The following is a 14,198-nucleotide window of genomic DNA, read 5'->3' as shown; positions in this document are numbered from 1 at the left end:
ACACACACACACACACACACACAGCCCATCCATGTTGTGATCTTATTAACACTATTGGTGCATGCCAAATCTCTGTCACAGTAACAACCCCCCCGCCTTCCCCGCTTGTTGTTTGGTGCGTGACATGATCAGGATCGCATGAAGATCGAAATGGCAAGAAAACAAATGCTCCTATTCCTTCAGACCCTGGCCCACACTGGGCCCATACTATATCAGGCTGACTGGGGCTCCTGGCTAGTGGTTCATAGGAGAAGTGTGACCTGTCTGTCTAAGAATTGTGTGTAAGATAACATGAGGTAAGAAGGAAAAGAAGTCCTTATTCGGACATTAAGAGTAAGTTTGTGGATTTGGTGTTTGAACTGACTGTTTGCTTGTGCAACTATTGCGTGCCATGAGTGTGTCATTGTGATAGCAGGTGGGTGTCCTGCCCAGATATTGGCATACAGCCAGTAGATCTGGGCCATGGAAGGAGGAAGAGGAGGTGGAGGAGGATTTGGAAGCCCTATGATCCAGAGGACTGTTGACTGACAGGAACAGTGGCTGTGCACAAACTAGCCAATGAGTATGAGACAAGCAAACAAGACCACAGCTGCACAAGCTCCAGCATTCAGTTTTATATTTTTATATGTCTGGGACAGCATATGTTTAAATATATGGACTGCTTTCATCCTTGTTTTTTCACTGGCACTGTAAAGGAGGATTTTCAGTAAAAATGTTGAAAGTGTGTTTGTTTTCTTTGCTGAAGAACAGAAGATGTAAATGGAGAAATACGCTGGCTTGCATATTTCTCCCTTGTGCCAGCAGATCGTCTTCCCTCTGGGCGAAGGCTAGGGCAGAACAACTGCACCGACACGTGATGGGAACTTGGCAAAGATCAGAGGAAACCCTCTATGTTTGTTTCTTTTAGCGTCAGAAAAAGCAAGGTGGGGTTTTGGGGTGGAAAGAGAGGACTGAAATAAGGAAGGTGATACTATTAATTACACTGTGAGATGTCCCCACTTGTTTTATTATACAATATCTGTTTAATGTTAGAATGGGAATGTGAAACAAGTTCAGTTGTGGTGAAGAGTAAAACAGTAATCCAAGGTCCAAAGCGATTAAAGACGTTTGTAGAGCAGGGCAATATATTGATATTATATCAATATTGTGATTTGAGACAAGATATTGTCTTAAATTTTGGATATCATAGTAATATGACATAACTGTTGTCTTGTCCTGATTTTAAAGGCTGCATCACAGTAAAGTTGTCATTTTCTGAACTTACCAGATTGTTCTAGCTGTTTTGTTATATACTTAGTCATTGTATCCACATTACTGTCGATTATTTATCAAAAATCTCATTGTGTTAGTATTTTGTGAAAGGAACAATAGCGCAGGTGTTTTGGCGGCGGCCATGTTGTGTGTTGTTTGGGGCCTTTTCCGCCACAGGACAGGTTGTCATTGCGGGTTGGGCGTTTGGCTCGGCTTGGGTCGCCTTCTTTTGGCTCGGGGTGCTGCTGGGTGGCGCTTTTTCTGCTTGCGAGTTCTATTTTCACTTTCTCACAGCCTTCTGCATTTAACAGTCCACCTACAGAGACACCTTACCTTAACCAACGGCGGCGTCATTACTTTGACCGGTGTAGCGCGCCTAGTGTAAGCGTAGGGTTCGGTTTGGTGAAAGAAAAAATAGTTTGGCCAAATCAAAACCGAATCCTGGATTCGGTGCATCCCTACTTCCTATACAAGGACATTGCTCGTTTAAAAAATCTAATCAATTGTTCTGTATTCATTAGTTGACTAAATAATAATTTAGTCTTAGTAAGTAAACTGTTTTTAAGGAGGTTGAAATTAGCTAGTTATTTAGAGCTCTCTCTCTTACCCACTTGCTCTCTCACACACACACACACACACACACACACACACACACACACACACACACACACACACACGCGCATGCACAAAATACATATAAGCTATATATTTCACACTCATCCTACATCCACCAGCACTTTTAATTAAAAGCTATCTCTTTTGCTCACACGCTCATGAGTCCCCCATTACATCTCAGCTAGTTAGCTGGGCATGTTCATTTACTTTTACTGTATAAGCAATAATTAGACTTGGTGTGGAGGCATGACAGAAAGGAGGACATGCATAGTAATCAGGCTGACTTTCATCATAAAGAGCTTTAATTAAACAGGTTTGTCAAAGTCGTTTTATACAAGGACATAAAGACCGAACGAATAGAGCAAACATATCAAACATAGAATGAGGTCTCACAGCGTTTATGTAACTGATGAAAAAAATGGTTTTGTTCACTATCTTAAAGGTGAAAGGTGAAGGTACTTTATTGTCACATACACATACGTACATGTACGTACAATTTCCATTAGGTTGACACCTTTTTATTCAGCTCAAACAAGCAGCTATCTGCAACAAGACATAGGTCATTCACAGCTTTAAGCTTTCACAGTGATTCCCTGTTCATGTGCCATCAACAATTCACGTAGATGCCCACCTCTTGTCTGGACTCTCTATCTAACTAGTAGTTTTAGTGATAACGTACACGGACTTTACAATGTGCTCACGTTAAACTAAACTTTAAAATATTCTGCACATTAAGATTTTACATCAGCACATGAAACTAAACTTTAGATTTTTTTTTTTTTTTTTGCTCATGTCCCCTTAGTGCTCAAATAGTGGGGTATGTGCATACCGGTGCAATACCTGGGGGGGGCGCGTGTGACCCTGGGGAACAGGTTTTTTTTTTGGCCGTACTAGTATAAAGTGTAATTGCGCATCCACTACAGTTGGCGGCAGTGGCGCTCTCATTGTTACTTATGTCACGTTTGCGACAGTGCAACATTTTACGACTTACAGGACAACAGGTTTGCCTTGGTTAGCAGTGTTGAGTCAACAGAAAGCTCCGACTGCGTTCTGTCTATAGCCTCTGTTATTCAACATAGCAACCCCCAACATGAAAAAGTTTTTATCAGGGATGAAAAGAAAAGCGGAGAGAGACAAAGATAATGAGACAAAAGAAAGTCACCCAAAAGCTAAGACGAGGAAATACGACGAAGCGTATTTAGCGCTTGGCTTCACTGTGACTACAGTTGGAGAAGAGGAAATACCGGTGTGTTTGCTGTGTCTAAAAATGGGGAGTGGGGGGCGCAAATAGTTTTCTTCTTGCTAGGGGGGGCGTAACAGAAAATAATTGAGAAGCACTGCCTTAGGGGCTCCGTACCTTTGAAATGCCTGATATCTCTAAAAAAAAAAAGGATGGCCCTCTCTTGGTGTCTCTCTTGTCTCTTGGTGATGCCATTATCTTTTATACTGTAAGAACACCGCCCAGTAGGAGAATCTTTAAAGATACTAAGGGTAGTTACAACAGGGCTGAAGGTTTTTGAATTCCATTACTGATATAAAATGACTGACTGGAGTCATCTTGCACAGGGTTTCCCTGCCAAAGATGTAAAGCTTAATGCAACACTTTTCTGAAACAAGCGCTGCCACTAGGGATTTACAGCGATTGGGAAGTGGGACACGGAGCTGTGAAGAGGGGGATTATCTTCATGATTAGCTTTACAACAGCTTGTAGTGTGAATTCAATTCTACACATACATTCTCAAAATGCCGGCTACATCACCCCTTAGGGTAGTAGTAAAACTGTAACATTGTGCCCCTGCGCAAGTTAATAGGCTTCCCCATGGAGTGTGAGCTTGATGCTGAGTGATGTCTTTAAGCCACCCCATTGAGTTTACATCACTCCATGTTTTATCTGGCTTGCTGCAAGTGGAGACAGTTCTAATGGTCAGTCTGTGTCTTTCTATATCAACCAGTTCTGTGTTTTCTTTGTACTTAAGAGAATTTCTAGAGCTTGGTGGGTCTGCCGATCTGTAATTAGTGTCAACCATAAACAACTAGAATCCCACTGAGCACTGCCAAGGGTGGCTGCCCTCACCATGACAATCAGGAGTTTCCCTTTTGCCCTCGAATGTGTCTAATGTAGAGCCAGCTGCCTGCCCTGGGAGTTGAACAGTGGGCTTACCGTATGGAGAGAGGGGAAGAGAAAGTTGTGAAGGAGTTGTGAGGAGAAACATGGATTGTGAAAATAAATACAAATACTATTAAAAAAAGAAGAAACAGGAAGGGGAATATACCTTAAAATCTGTGATAAGAGGTTATTGTTAAGTAACTTGTATCCAGGAGATGTCAGAGTCCTTTCCTGTCCTGCAATTTAAATATAGAGTCTGATGCCATCTAAATGTAATGCAAGCCCTCTGCTCTAAGATCAGTACTTGCTTTTTTCTGCCTTGGCTCTAAGATGCACAATAATGACATCATGGCTAATGTTCCACAGGGTCTACAGAGCTCTCCATTCCAGTCATTTGTCTATTCGTTTGGCATGCATGACTATTGTTTTACAAATTTGATATCCCCCTCAGTCACTTGTCACAGCCTACCTATGCAGCATTTCCTCGATATGCTCGAGTCATGACACTCCTTTTACCAAGGAAACAGAGCAACAGTTTTATATCGGGTTAGGTTTGAGTAGACTTGAGTGAGTCTTTTGTTGATGGCCTTTGACTATCTGTGACCATATTTTTTCAGATGTTAATCTAGGTTGTGATTCACACACTCTACAGCTGTTTAGGTATTTAGTGTTAGTAATTGTTGAATGAATTACAGAACTACAGTATGCAGACACTGGATTTGTGCAAGAATATTACATCTTGGAGAAAAACGTGCCAATTCTTCCTTTGCAGCCACAGAATCTCTGAAGTCTTTTTAACTTAATCCGGAATGCCCAACTTTCCAGGCTCTTGTAAAGGTCATGGTGAACTCTTGGTTGTTGTTGTCTTGGGAACAGGGTCTTAGCCTGAAGACATGCTCCATGGACCATTGCAAACAGTCGGCTGTCTGTGCTGTGGCCGCCCAGCCCACTTAGTCTGCACACACAACCAATCTAGGCACATGGCTAAGAGGAGGAAACATCAGTACATTTAATGCAGACACCAGAATGTTTTGTGAATGATAAGGAGCACTGTTCCTGGCTGTCGGTGTAATCTGACGTCCTAAAAAAGATACTTAATTTGTGTTAAATGTTGTGGTGTTTGTCACAAAAATAAAACAAATATAGATCCCAAAAAAAGAGGCTCAGATACAATTTCCTCTCAATTTTCCAATGCCCAATAGCATCTTCCTGACAGCAATCTCCTATACAGCTTTACATTATTTTTTAAGCCATCTTTCTTTGCCATGGTCTTTTTTGCATGAACAGGGTTGTAATAAGCTAGTATGTCAGTGTCTTTGAAACTTTTTTTTTTGCTCTACAAGCCAGCCAAGTACAATAATGTCACAATAATTTGGTTTGACGGCTAGTATAATTGATTTATGCTCTGTTGAGCTTGGCATGCTTCCTTCCTATAGGAATCTCTTGGTCTTATCTTGAGTTGGAGATCAAAAGCCCAGTACATGTGTGTTGCCAAAGGCTGACATCTTAACCTTTTTAAATCTTGTACTCTCGACTACAATGTCCGGGCAGGTCAACTTAGACTCTTGGTTCTTTTTGTCTCAGAGTGATAATTTCCCAAACATGATGCATGAAAGTTGTCCAACATGGCATCATAGCAGCAGCAGCTTGTGACTCACAATTTACCTGTGGAGGCATTATAACATAGGCAGAGCTCAAAGAGTGAGTGTGAACAGCAGTATTGCTGTTGGGATGCAATAAAACAGTTTGCATCACAGTAGCAATCGCCTGGTGTGCTCAGCTCCGTATCCGCCCTTATCACCATTGCTTAATTGCCACAAAAGGACATATGGAGGTGTTTAGCAATCTGCCTACTAGGTTTGTGGAAGACTTAAGGGATTAAGGAGTTCTTCCTTTAAGAAAATGTTACGTTTTTCAACTCCAAATATGCAATTTTGCATAATTTGGGATCATTATTATTTTAATTCGATTTAGGTCGTGCCCAAAACGGCTTGGGTGCTGTCCCCTAAGCCTTAAAATGGTAGGGAAAACCCTGGCCTACGTAGAAATACTGTAGGGCGCTGTCAATTAGAGCCAGAGGAAGGAAGTGGTCACGGCTAAAACCAGGAGCAAAGGTAAGCCCAGTGGAGAATTGGCCTGACTGCACATTAGGCTTTATTTCTTATTTTTGCTCTTCTTTTTTAGTTGTTATATGTGGGGCATTTTGGACTTTTAAATACAGTTCAACTTGAACGAGTTCTTACTTTCATTGGGATGCTTTGTTTTCTCTTGTACTATATATCTGTCGCTCTCTTTATGTATGGCTTTGCCTTTACTCACTCTCTTAGCAAGTGCCAAGCCTCTCATATTAATACAAGAGCATACTAATTGCGATCGAGATAATATACACGCAAATTACATTAAGTTAGTTTGAATTTTGATTAAAAAAAGCATACACCTTCACAAAATGAATTGGTACTCACCCAGGCTTGGACATGTGCACAGCTCTCCCACCTGCATGTGTTCACACAAACATTCTGTTTACCTCCCCCATCCTCTGCCCAGTGGCAGCCAATATTAGTGTTGGATTATACATTAAAGCCCGAGTCATGTTTAGCAAGTGGACCCTCTTAAAACAAAAAAAATAAAAAGTCTTTCAGTGCAAACAGACTCCCCACCTCTAAACCCTTGGCTCTGATAGTTTAGAGCCACTAGCTGGGCTCTACACTAATTCCTTATATAGCTTGGTCTCTTGCCTGAGCACACTACAGTAAAGAGAGCGAAACCAGAAGGCCGTGCCTGCAGGGATGAATTTAGGGCAGGGGAGTGGTTCATGACTAATTCTGTTGATGCATGGCTTTTAATGAGAATTGGGACGTGACAGTGTTGTAGAATGGTTCATTAGTCTGTTGGCTTTATTAAAACACAATGGCTTTTTGACTGGGTGATGTGGATGTTTATGAAGATCATCCCACATCAAGTGGGAGCGGTGTGTGTTTTCAGGCTCATGCTCAGCTTGGGCCTTGTAGAGACTCATTGTCCACAAAGAAATCCTTTTTAACTTTGTGTAAAGCAGATTATTTCAGAGATTGGTCTTTATTTTCTCAATTTTAGCCTTATTTTCTCAATTTTAGCCAATCACAGATTGTGTGTTTATGCTGCTGTTAGTGACAAAGCAGGCACTCACACACATTCACACTCCGATGTGCAGCAGTGTCTTGCCCAAGGACACTTTGACATTGGCCAGGGATTGAACCACCAACCTTCCGATTGGCAGGCAACCGCTCTACCACTGAGCCACAGCCACCCTACTTCCACCTCACTTTTGTTAAAGTTCCATATCTTACCCTCGTCCCTTTTTCTTGTGGGAAAAATCTCCATGTGTGGAAAACTACCAAATGTGGAATTTCTTTCATCAGCTTTTAGTGATTTGCTGTATTCAGTAGGCCTAAACAATGTTTTATTCAACAAATGTTGCGATTTTAATTTGCAATTATTTTTCATCTCTTTGTCTTCTGTATTATTCAACAAAAACAAGCAATAAATCATTATATAGTACGTACAACACAAGATTAGATAAATTAAGCAAACTGTTCTTTCCTGGAGGCCAGACCTGGATGTGATGATAAAATTAGGTATTGCATGAATATATGTATATATACATATAATTTAATATATTATTTAATCTTTATATGAAATTTTTTATTTAACTACTTCAATCGCAGTAGTATATTGAGCAATGACCAAGCCTGGTGTAGACATTCATATGAAAGTCAGAAACAGATCACACAAAATAAAGTGCAGATTGCAGAAATATAAAAACAAATACTGTATGTGACTGTATGTGTAGTATTTACATGATTATTTATAGTAATAAACATATGTACACATGTGGATTGCACTTTTTAAACACTGTCATTGAACTTTACAAGTTGCTGTGGAGTGCAGACTGATTTTCTCTCGTGAGTCACATGACCAAATGGCAGCCTTTGCAATTAGGAAATTGCATTTTAACATATTGTGATAATATTGCGATTAATCGTTTAGCCCTAGTGTTCAGTAACACTTAAACATGTTGCCTGGTTGAAACATTTAGTACATATGGGAATTATAAATTGTTCTGTGCTTCTGTTGATTCAAAAGTGAATACACTAAATATTTTGTGTCAGTTTGTCATTTCAAAACAAAAATCTGTAGCCTATTTTTTAATTAGCCTGTATCTGTGACTTCTCTGGAGTAGGTGCTCACCAGGAGCACTTGATGATGACATTAAGCTGACATCTGCCCTCTCTCGACTCTCCCCTCCCTTGTCTGCAGGAAAATTGGCTGCCGCGTTAAGATGCCCTGTGGTTTTGTCTGAATCAGTGAGTTATGGTGCTTTCAGACCTGTAACACTCAAGACAACGGGGAGCTGCAAATCCTGGCAGGTAGGCGGAGGAAACTTTCTGTTGTCTGTCATTATCAGCAAAAAGACAATTAATCATTAAAAATGCTGTTCATACCATTATACAATCCCTTAGTACATGACAGTAGATCTTTCGGTTTTAATTTACAGGGAGCTCTGTTGCATTAAACTAAACCTTTCTAATTTCTTTGTAGCTACTGGAAATAAAAATGAGTTAAAAAAGGCCGTTTTATGCCACTCTGTGTTCTGAGGGAGTTTGTGCCTTACTTCTTCTTTAGGAGCTTGGGCTGGGTTGGGAAATGTTGCTGTTGTTGGGCCTGTAAAGGCAATTGAGACATTAGTAATATTGGGTTGGACAAATAAACTGCTGCATAAGTATACAACCATCTGCAACATCACCACAACAAGGCAAAAACTAGACTAATAACTTCACACTTAACAGACAATCCGGTTTGGATGTGTTACTGTATTCATTCTGATACCTTTGAGTTTAAATATTTGAAGTAAACTTAGTATCTTATACACAGGGTTAGTCATCCTTGCAAAAGGAGGCTGGCTGGTCATATTGTGTCTTTCAGTTTCTTCTCTTGTGACCTTGATTGATGTTTATTGGTTCTTTGATTTTGTGCCTGCCCTTCTATAAATCTTCCTTTCTGTAACTAGTTTTCTCACACTTTGGCACAGAGGAACCACTACAAAGCAGTCAAATTTGTCAAACTGCTCAACAACCTCAAAGGGAAGCGAGAGGTCAAAAACATGCTGTTCATACATTCAGTGATAGGATATGCCATGTTGCGTGTAATACCGCAATAAATGTAATACTGCAATACATTTTTATTTAGCCAACTACTTCACATGTTGGAGTTTAATTCAAGCCAAGTTCAGATGATTTAATTGTTGCAGAATTACTTTTTTAGTAGACACTCATCTTTCTCTTGCTGGAAAATGATTTCATCCCTTCTGACTTCATGACCAAGGTATTTCAAAATTGTAGCTGCACGTCACCTACAAAGCTCAGCAGCTATTTCTGGCCTTGTTTTGTTTTTCGATCTGTTTTGGTAGTTATCACCACCTCTACTTTGATGACTGAGACTGCTATGTTGTCTCAGTAAGTCCCTCTGCATTTAGCCCAACATGGTTGTCAGTGCTGTTGTGTTTCACATTGACAATACATCTTTTTCTTTCAGTTTTCTCTCCTCCCTGCTGTCAAATTGCTGTCAATGGTGCAAAGGTTTAGGTTATCTGGCAACTGTGAAACCAACTACTGTGGCAATGTCATGGTCTCTGTGAGGTTACTTATGATTACAAGTCATAATTAGCACCAGAGCAAAATCCCACATTTGTATTTACAAGGACTTGGAAATGGGCTTGAGCGTAATTGGACTTGCAAGATCCCTGGATGAGTCAAGGCCAGCCACCACCCATTGCTCTGTGTTCACAGGCTCCCACTGCTAGACCCTGTGCCATCTAGTCTCATGGAGGATCAGGGGGAGAGGATTTGAGTGGGTTGTTTTTGACATAATTATCCTCTAAATGCTGATGCACTGATAGTGAGGTCTTTAACTTTGTGTTCAGGAGGACGCAAGAATGTGGCATTAACATCTCTTCTTGATTTCCTCTGAGGAACCTAATTAGTGAGTCTGGATATGGGGGTGTTTGGGGTATAACTATCCTATGAATATTTGATAGCAGCAGTGGTAAAGTCAGAGCTGTAACAGTTACCAAAGCCACCGTGTGTGCTGTATTCATTGACAGTCTAGAAAGTAAAGAAAAACCAACAAAGGATTCATTTGCAAGTATGATTAAATGATTTTTTGGGAAAATAAAAGTATCTGCCTTGTTCTAGTCATTGCTGTCAGCGCTTAGAAAGTACCACACGCACATTTAACTCTTTCATCAATTTGTGTAGACATGTAAATAGTTGTGGGTTTGCTTTGTCTACTGGAAGAATGCAAATCAATAGCAGGTAACCTTAGTATTCTACCCCAAAGCAAATTAAAACAGTTTGCATATAACTAAATGAGACTGAACCATTAATAACCTGGTTAAATAAATAGCTTTGACCATTTGTCCACATGATTTTGCAAAGATTTACTATATTTACTTTTGTTAATTTCAATTAGCTGAGCTAAAATGTCATGCAACTGGTTTTTATTCCATCCTTTTGCTATACACTCTCCTTTTTCCTTCATCTCCAACAATCTTCAGATGCAATAAGGAACAAAAGCTAAAAACACAACAAATGAACACTCAAGTCAAGGCCCATCAACTACCTTCATTTTGAGCTAATCCCTTGATTACGATTGTTAGAACAAATGCACTGTAAACACTTAGCTGTAACCTCAGCCCTTTTTCCGAACAATTTTCTAATTTTAGTAAGTAATTATTGGAGTTGGAGGACAAGAGTAGCCGATTATTTCAAAATAATTAACCTAATAGCTTTCATCATTTATTATGAACCTTTTATTCAAAAGGTTATTTTTGTTTGTTTCCCCAGGCAGGTGGCAGCCTGGTAATTTTAACTATAGCACACACGGTCATGTCAAAAAGAAACATAACACTAACATAACCCTGGTTTTCTCCATACTTTCAGAGCTACTGTAGATTAAGTTCATTCCAAGGGGGAAAAAGATATTAGGGCACTTCCACCCAGACCTTGTCCTGCTAAAGTTAACATTGTCTGACAAAGAAGATGACGCATAGTGAACCCCATGTATTCAAACTGCCCCTTCAGAAACAAACTCATTTTATCTTGATGCAGTTATTATTATGTTGGAACGCACATACAGGAAAAACATATTTACTCACACAATATAAAGGTTTCTTAATCGTGGGATTGGTAGCGTAGTGTTGGGGCACTTAATATAAAGATGGTTTAGCAAAATGAAAAAGTCAAATTATACATAGATTATGAATTGAGTTGTAATTTTTATGACAGTTTAATTAATGCCAGTACATCTACTTCAACAGGTCCAAAATCCTTTTAACTGTAGATATTTTTCCACAAAATATGCAATTTCTTTACTTTTCATTTTCATAATTTAGCAGTACAATAACGTGACATCCTGTGGCTTTGCTACATAAGCCAAGTGTACTGTAGTTTCTGACCGCTCTGAAAGCAGCCCTGTTTCGAATGGCCGTATTAATGTATAGATCCATCAAAATTACACACTGTTGACTCATGGAAGCTCTTTAAGTTACTCTGCGTATTGATTGCTGCTTTCCCCCACTATGATTGCCCTTGATAAATGGATTAGGATGTGCCCTGTGCTTTTTCCCTCTAGAGTTACCACTTCAACAATGCTTACTAAAAGTGCCCTTGCTATCATGCTCCAACAGTAAACAATGTAGAGTTGTCCCATTAGGACCTCATTTATAAGGTTTAAATCCATCAGGGCATAGAAAGTATCTAACTTCCAGGAAGTGTAGTGTGGAAGTGGAAAAAGATAGACCTTGGATAGTTCTCTGTCCTTGAAGCCCATTATGTCAATAACGCCAAGGACAGTGGAGATCAATACATGAGTGGGTGAATGAAATTAATTCCCATCACACGCCTGCTTTTCCTCCATGGCTGACTTTCCCTCCAGGCCCCACTAAGTGGACTGTGGAAACCAGCAGCTGTTGGAGTTCCCATCACAACACCTCAGAGAACGAAAGGGACTTTCACCAAGTCTGAAACATCAATATCAAATGATTTATGGGTCAGCTCTCTACTCCACTTCTCTAACCGTTACTCAGAGGGAAACCTCAGCATCACCAGTACAAGTTTATTGGATTTACAAATGATGCTAGTGATTTTTAGATATGCTTTGTGTGCAAAATTGTCATTGTCTCACATTCACTCACTCACTTTAAGTAGCCTAATGAAGATTTTATTTTTAGGAAAATTTGTCTTCTGGCCTACATCCAAAGACCACTCACCACAATATTTAAATACATGCCTGGCTTTCTCTTGCCCTTGCCTGCTGATGGAACAAAGGTCAAGTAGGTTTGACATCCTTAACCTCCTAGGTTCAGTGGGAGTCTTGGTCGATTTAGGTAGCCTATTCAAAATGGTTTCAGAGGGGTGGGCATTCTCCCCTAAATTCCACCAGGCTGTGACCCCAGTCCCGTCAACGTTGCCTGCTATAGTTATCCAAGGTCTGTTTCAACTTAGTTATGGCTGGAATGTGCCATTGCATGAGAAGAGGTCATCCTTCTTCATGGCCTGCTATGTCTCTTCCCCAGTCCTTAGTCAAGGCTGCCAAGATATGGACATGCTTTCCCACGCATGCAGCCACCCTCCCATTCATCTTGACTTTGCATTATCCAGACTATTTAGAGTAAATAAACCTATGCTCCAGTTTATTATTTATCATGGATGAATAACTTGTTTCACATTGGACGAGATTTAGATTATCTGTGGTCCTACTGTGTTAGCACTATTACTTTACAATTAACATATTTTTAGCTGAATGGCTTTAGGGACAGTAATGTTGGTCTACCACTTTGGTTGAAATCTATTCCTGTTCCCCAGAGGATGTATCCTGCTGGCTTTGGTGAGCACCTGACTTTTCCTTGAGTGCGTCCATGAGCTTAACTTTTTAATTCTTTACTGAAATATCTTTAACAACTATTAGGGATGAATTGTGGTAACTTTGATCTTCTGACTTTTCTTCTTATGCCATCATCTGGTCACTGGTACTTGTTTGCCATGTTGCCTGTGTTGGTTAGTTACCAAATTATTCACTAAACCAACACGTGCAACATGGTAAACAATAAACATTATACCTGCTAAACATCTACATGCTAGCATTATCATAACTAGGACATTGGCATGTTGATGTAAGCATTTAGCTCCACCACAGCCTCACAGATGCACGATCATGGCTGTAGACTCTTGATCTTGTTTTATTTTCTGCTCCAAAATGCCACCAAATCATCCCTTGTGTTTTGCAATGCAACTGCAACAACATCATTTAAGCTGCTTTCCCATATGAATCTTAACCCATACATGCAGTGGCAATATTCTGTGTCTCCCATCATGTGGGATTAAAGGCTGGAGTCTTTTCTGTATAACATGCTTCAAGTGATTAGCGAGCTCAAGACATTCACTATAAATCTTTCATCTGGCCTAGGGGGAACCAAATCATGCAACATTTATAGGTAAAGCATGAAGGTCAATTACATTTTTGCTGGTGTTATATTGAAGACGTGGATATTAGTTGTACTTTAACACAACCAATAACGGCCTTGCGATTTAATGGAATCGATTAGTCATGTTTTCATGTGCATAAGGGAGCCATTTGGTATTCTTTCACACGTTTTGGTGGTTACCCTGTGTTTCTGTTTTCAGTTCTAAACTGAAGTAAATGACCATTACTCACTGTAAAGTTTCCAGCCAGTCAGACTGTAGGCCCAGCTACAGACAGTTTTGGAGCTGGTACATTGTCAGTTATTGCACAAGCACTTATCAAGAGGATGAATGGTTGCTGCCATGGGTTGGTAGAACATGGACCCTCTTGTGAAGGTCAAATATAAAACAAAAAAATAAAGTCATCTCGTCAGATGCAGATAAGTTTGATTTGAAAATTCACATGTAATACTAATCTGTCAGGGATATTGCTTGTCTGCCAACCTCAAATCAGTACATTTGTAGAGGGGGATGTCCCTGAAAATAGATCTAGTTACTTGACACCTTGTCATGTAATCTGTGTTTCAGATTTATTGGCCACTAGTCTGCCCAAAGACTTTACACTTGATCTGCGCCAAGCCCTGTAGTCTGACCACCTATTGTTTTGCTGTTAAGTCAACCTTGTCTTGCCTGGCTCTTGAAACAGGCTGAAGTTTCAGCTGTTCAAA

At 40.0% G+C, this 14,198-nt stretch overlaps 1 protein-coding gene across 1 annotated transcript in view; it reads left to right on the top strand.

Annotated features, from left to right (window-relative positions):
• Positions 1–14,198, top strand: part of peak1 (pseudopodium-enriched atypical kinase 1) — a 104,458-nt gene that overhangs the window by 11,183 nt on the left and 79,077 nt on the right. Inside the window, exon 2 of the mRNA XM_032523469.1 lies at positions 8,270–8,379. The gene's annotated coding sequence lies outside the window, so the exon portion shown is untranslated. The remainder of the gene's footprint in view (positions 1–8,269; positions 8,380–14,198) is intronic.

Source organism: Etheostoma spectabile, chromosome 8 (genome assembly GCF_008692095.1).
Source record: "Etheostoma spectabile isolate EspeVRDwgs_2016 chromosome 8, UIUC_Espe_1.0, whole genome shotgun sequence".
In the NCBI taxonomy this organism is placed as follows: domain Eukaryota; kingdom Metazoa; phylum Chordata; class Actinopteri; order Perciformes; family Percidae; genus Etheostoma; species Etheostoma spectabile.
Note: the sequence above shows the minus strand (reverse complement) of the source record. Positions and strands in the feature narration are given on the sequence as shown.